General features: G+C 35.6%; 1 pseudogene; it reads left to right on the plus strand.

The window, feature by feature from the left end:
* Positions 1 to 2,804: 2,804 nt before the first annotated feature.
* Positions 2,805 to 3,569, plus strand: LOC149530662 (aspartic proteinase nepenthesin-1-like; annotated as a pseudogene).
* The last annotated feature ends 3,206 nt before the right edge of the window (positions 3,570 to 6,775 follow it).

The raw sequence follows: 6,775 nt of genomic DNA on the forward strand, positions 1-6,775 counted from the left end.
CACCTCCTTAGAATAGATTAGATAGTTTGCTTCTATGCATTCCTTCTTGCTTTTCCTCCTCAAAAGTAGCTAGGTGCATACTGATAGCAAAGGAAGTAAGCCTTCTTTGGAGACTCAACCCCATAGTTCAAGTCCCATAGCTTGGAGGTTGTTTCCATGTTTCATAAGGTTGTCCTTAGGTAAAAACTTTGGACAAGGGTGGAAAATTTTATGACAACAATATCCTTGTATAAGTATTGCACAAAGAAAATGTTTTTCCTTATTAATATTAAGTTCTGAAAGAAGATTCATGGAATCAGAAAATAGATAAATCAGATAATAGATAAATTAGACAAACTACATATATACTTAAGCCATCAAAAGTATGTAATCAAAACATTCAATTTTGGATCTTAGTTTGTTTGGCTTTATAAATATTTAAAAATTCATTCATACTACGAGTCAAATATCAGAGCCTTTAATTAAAATAAACATGAAAAGAGAAGTGCAAAAGAGATGCACAACCTAGTTGATAAAGTAGGGATAATGTCACACACGATTGTTTGGTATAATCTTGCTAATGTTGAGCACACCTCCCTAGCTATATAAATTAGAACTTCCAACTATAAGAGAGGAGAGGGTTGAAATGATTTTTAGTTGCTATTATATTTTGTAGGTGTAGAACTGAGAGAAAATAGTAAATAGATTGCAAGGGTTGGCTCTTGATCAAAATGACATGAATCACATGAAAGAGCTAGTCGAAAGAGAAAGAAGAAATCACCACTATGAAAAATAAATTGCAAGAAAAGAAGTAATTCATAGATATGGGGCCCCAAAGGCTAACTGATCTTTCATCTTAAGAAAATGCTTGGTTCACAAGTTACACTCTTGAAATTGAGTTATGAGCAAGATGATTGAAAGGTGGAAACCATAAGTTACAATCTTGGCATGAATAATCAAAAGCTAGAAATAAAGGCCAATGGAAAGTAATAATAAAGGTCAATGGAAAATAATACTAAAATATTAACATTAGATGGAAATAATAATTTTACTCATGATTTATTATAATGATACTTTACTATATTTATATATATCACAATCGTTCTTAGCTCATTTCATGCTTTAGTGAATACTTTTATCATCTTATTAAATGTATTGACCTGATTGGCTCATGGTGAACACTTTAGCATACGCTTGCTTGCCTAGTCCATTTTCTCGTGGTCATGATGGATAGGACTCATACATTTTGGATCACTAGCAGGTTGGTGCCCCCATACCCAACTCGCTCTCTAGCAATGCTCTCCTCCCTCGTCATGTACCTGCAAAAAGAGTTTATAATTGTAATAATATATCTCCAAATTATTTAGTCAAAGTCAAATAATTATTTTAGCTAAACCATTTTCCATTTATTTAACATTATAATGAAAACCAATATTTCAAATTATCATGAATTACAATGATCAACCAACTCTTCCATTTCCCATGAAACCATAATTAACAACTAACACTTCATGTTCACATGAAAACAAAATAAATAATAAATTTTAACCAACCAACTAAATTTTGCTTAAATTCTCAATGACTATGACAAACATTTTAATTAAGAAAAATTAAGGTTGTAGAAATAAGGGAAAACCTTGAACATACTAAAAGAAACCGATTGATTTTCCAAAAAATAAATAAAGTGTTATATAACACAAATGGTTTTTGTGGGTGGATAGCTCCACATGTGAGGAATTATACTCTTACATATTTATGTCAAAAATAAAATCTAGGGAAAATGATGATAGTAGATGAACAAACAGTGAAGTGCAAATGCCATGACGATACCATTTCCTAATGTCATAAATTGAGGTTGTAGACACCTTTCTGGTGGAAGTTCCCCAAAAGAATGGTCTGTTGGCTGACCAAAATATTTCTTCCCTAGTAAAAATATAAAATTATAGACATAAAAGTGTGTAACGTCTTCTAATCACAAAAGAAACAAGGGATGTAGAATATTGGCTTTGATCTGCGGATAAGCACAAGTAATTGAACATAGTGTTTTGGGCCACTCATCCCATTCTTTAACTCATGCTCTAAATACTTATTATCATTTTCTCTTTTGTTGGTTGCTTACAATAAAAAAAAGAGAAAGGAAAGAAAATGATTCAATTGTGGGATGTAAGGGAAAAAACTAGAGTATCTAAAATAGATAAAATAGAGCATATAAACTCAATCTCTCAAAGAGTGGGTCACTCCTAAAACTATTTTTTTAAGTCTTACATCTAGGGTCAATCTCTCAAAGAGTGGGTCACTCCTAAAAGGCTCAATTTTCATAGAGGTTTTAGGGGTTATTTCATTTTAGGGACTTCGTGATGGGGATACACAATACACCTTCTGATAATAGGACAATCTCTAAACAAAAACTGATACAAGACATATATTAAACCTTGGTACATGCAAGGATATTCACTCTTATCAATGTTGTTACTCAACAAAGAGAATAAGAAGTAAGGCATGTTAGTTTTTTCACCATTTATTGACATGATTCAAAATGGGAAAATGATACCCATGATAAGTTGTAATATAAACCTCTAAGTGAAATACTTCATAATATACAAACAAACAAAAGAATACAAAGTAGGATAGAATGAGAAATCATACATGTTACCAGTTGCCACAACTACAAAATTTTCACCTTTCACAAAAGATTCTTCATGTAGCTCTTATAGTCTCTAGCACTATCCCTCTCAACCATGTCCCCTTCACATTCAACCCTAGTAGCCTTTGCTATCAAGTCCAATGTCATGCATAATTTAACACTACCAATAAGAACATCCCTTATGCCTAGTATTAAAAAAATTCATGGAGAGGGAAATGTTAAAAGAAGTCATCCCGCTTCTTCTTCTGCTTCGTCCGGGTGGGAAGCTATTCCCGGGATTGCATTTGGCTGCGGCAACCAGCAACTGGGTAATTTTGGCGGCGCCACCGGTTTAGTAGGTCTTGGAAGAGGCAAACTTTCGTTGGTGTCTCAGATGGGCGAAACAATCAAGCACAAGTTTTCTTACTGCCTCGGATCCAATCTCCGTCCTTAGCCCTCTCTTTCTGGGAGACGCTCCGATTTTTGACCTTTCCGGCAACTTCCAATCTACTCCTTTTATTGGAGTGAATGACCCCAGTTATGTTCCAACGTTCTACTATCTTAGCTTGCATGGAATCAGCGTTGGCGGCACGATGATTAAATATCCGGCTTCTACATTTGCAGTTGATTCTGATGGAAACGGCGGGCTCATAATCGATTCTGGGACCACGCTGACTCATCTGGCGGGACCGATCTATGCTACATAAGCACATTGCCCGTATCGAAGCTTCCGGAAATTGCGTTTTATTTTGAAGGGAATGCGACATTTAATGTGCCTCCTCGGAACTCGTTTGTGTTGCTAGAGGATTATCTGGGACGGGAATTACTGTGTTTGGCAGATTCTGGTGCAGGGCCTCAAGGCTCCATGTCCACATTTGGGAACACGCAGCAGCAGAATTTCAATATCATTGACGATATGTGCAAGAACAAACTCTCCTTTGCTCCTGCGGACTGTAACAATCTGTGATATTGTAGAAGGGTATAAGCTGCTCTCTATGAATATTAATGGCATCTTGGTCAATTTGAAATAATCCACCTGCATTGCATTTTGTACAATTCTCTCTTTTACCGTGCTTTCAATTTGCAGCTTTTTGGAGTGTACAGTCCGCGCATAAGTTTTGGTTTAATCATACTTATTTCTTCTATTACTTTCAAACTAAATTATTCCGTGGAAAGCATATTTATTATTCAAAGCGTTTTCCACCCTCTTTGAATACGGAAAACGTTAAGTAGAAAAACACAACATACATAGAATCGTTTTCTTTCCTTTCCTGGTTTGAGGAAAGTGACCAACGAAGATAAAATTAAAATAGGTATTCGGCATAAATTGTTACCGAGGATGTGATTATATATATATATATATATATATATACACCAATGCGTCCATGTGTATGTTGGTGCCATCATAGGGGTAGAAAAGTTATGAAATTATGTTACTCTATGTAAATAGTTTTCCCTTCCATTCAAAATCTAATATTTTGATTGAGATGAAAGCCGTGTTTTTCTAAAAGCTTTTTCATTTTGTGCTTTTTAGAGTGAAATATATGCTTTTCTTTCTTACATTGAATGTATTTTTTTTGTGGAGCTTGGCTCTAATAAGTTATGTTGATGACTATTCAATGTCTAGTGTGAAGTAATTTTTTGGTCATTTTTCTAAAGAACGAACTTCCTTTCATGTTATTTAGCAATGATACAATGAAAGAGATCATGTAAGAATTTGATATGAACTTGACTTGCAAACTATAGCTTGTTGTTCCTAGGTTAGAATGATGGAAGCGTGCTTCTAAACTTCGTCCGGATCCTCCAAAGAAAATCAAGCAATTTTTGGAAAAAGAAGGTGGTATTTATGATTGCCTATGGAGGGGCATTTAACTTCACATATTGATTGTCAAACTTCATTATTTAGCTAATGCACTATGAAGTTTGTCCAGATGTACTTGTAAAGATTTTCTTTAACACTTGAAACATATAGCTTTTAAATATGTTTCATTTCGATAATGTGAAATGTAGAGTAATTCTAACAATTAATATATAGACTAAATAATGAAAAATTGATCTTTGTAATATGTTCCAAATTGGTTGTCCCTTTAAAAGGTGCCAGGATGCAAATTTCAACTTTCCAAATGAAACCAAACAACAAATTTGCTTAGGAAAATGCAAACAAGAAGAAAGTTTCCCTTTCATCCAAGAGTATTTGTTGAGCTATTTTTTTTATACGGTTAGAATGCAAAAAGGTATTTTTAAATTATTGTTAATCTTGATTTACAACACAATGTATGATAAGACACGAACAAAACCTAAATTATGTTCTTCATACACAATGATTAAATGGACCAATAAGTAAAATGATTGTACTAATGGTTCATGAAATGAATATTTTGCCTAATTCACAATCAATACTAAAACATAACAATTATGTTTAATTCATGCACATCATGAAGTTAATTGATGTCTTACTTTCAAACTAACATGCAAACTTAATTTTTTTAGGCTTTGCAACTCGGCTCTACTCATTAATGGTGGCTAATGGTGATTATGACTTGGGCAAATCTGGCCCCTCCCACCCATGAGGTCTATCCAGACTTATGGATGGTTTTTTCTTGTGGAAAAGGAATGGATTCTAGAAGTACCCTAGAGGGGGAGGAGTTGACTTCTTTAATTTCTTTGGATTTGTTAGAAGATTTGGCATTTCTACAGCCTTTGGGGCCCAAGGTTCATGAGTTAGAGCCAAGTTTGATTGACCTTAAACTAAGCTAGAAAGGTGTGCTTGTGGACAGCTCTACACCCGACCCCCATGCTTGAGATTGTCCCCACTATTCTGCATGGGGACTCTAGCTAGGAGATCTCTTTGCCTAATATGGTTGTGGAAAATGTTTCTAAATTTTTTTCTCTTAGCCTAGTTAGAAGGTTTTTGGATTATAGACCTACCATAGAGATCAAACTTGGAAATGGACCTCTGTTAGGCAAAAGAATAGAGCATCGGTCATGATTTCTTTTATCATTGGGGTAATGTTTCTCTTTAGGTTTGTTAATAAAGAAAATAGAAACTAGGTTTTGGAGGGATCCTAGAAGTTTTGGAAACACTCACTGGTTGTAGCCAAATGGAACTTTGGATTTGCTAGAATTTGTGTTAATGTTGCTATTAATAATACACTCCTAGTTCATTATTCTAAGATCAAAGTGGGGAATCTGGAGGCAAGATATCAACTAGGGAAATGTTGAGCTATATTGCAAAAAATGTAAAAAATATGGTCATGTGATCTCTAGGTGCAAAATGGATCTTAGGAAAATGAGTGATAAAGAGTTGGAACTAACAAAACCTATGGGTGCCATAGAGGAAAATCCGGCTAAAACCCCAGACACGTCCTAGGGCCTACCCCTAAGGCTAAAGGTTTTGGGGGAAAAATGAATCAAGATGGAACTAAGTCTCAGATTGGTAATAGTGACTTGAATAAACTCTTAGAGGAGGGAAAAATCTAGAAGGAGATGCAAGAGGCAAGGCTTCTCTCAATTGACAAGGTAGGAACACAAGGTTTGGGTGGTTCCTTGGAAGCTTTGGGGCCTGACATGGATGTTGTGGTGGAAAGAATGAACCAGAAGATGAGGATGCCTCAGAAAAAAGTGGGTGAAACTCTAGTTCATCTCAGGGAAGGCCGAGGTTGCAAGATTGCAGGACCAAGAAAAGAAGAGATGTATGGCTCACCATCACGGGGCACCTTTACAATTAATATTCCATGTATTGAGCTTCAAATGACTTAGCCAAGTGCAACGCCCTCAACCCGAGGTACCACATTTGGGATGGAGGGGGTGGGGGGGCTTGCAGGAACCCAAATGAAAGGTGTGAGGCCAAAATAAGGTGGATGTAGGCTCAAAAACAAGGATTTCTAGGCCCCTATCAAGAGTTACAAGAACAAAGGCTACCTGTCAGGACATAGAAAATGGGTTACAAAAGAACTTGGAAGATACCCAAAGAGGTAAAAAAATGAAGTTGATCTCATGGAATATCAGGGAACTTGATAGCCCCAGGAAATAATCTATTTTAAAACCTATGACCAAAGAGCATAACGTCAACATAGTTATCATTCAAGGAGTCAAGATGAGTATACAAAACTTTCATAAAATGGCCAGTTACCAATGAGGAGGAGCTAAATATTCTTACAATGAAGTTGTTAG

Source organism: Cupressus sempervirens, chromosome 11, assembly GCF_028749045.1.
Source record: "Cupressus sempervirens isolate cs-2001-9-10 chromosome 11, ASM2874904v1, whole genome shotgun sequence".
NCBI classification, from domain to species: domain Eukaryota; kingdom Viridiplantae; phylum Streptophyta; class Pinopsida; order Cupressales; family Cupressaceae; genus Cupressus; species Cupressus sempervirens.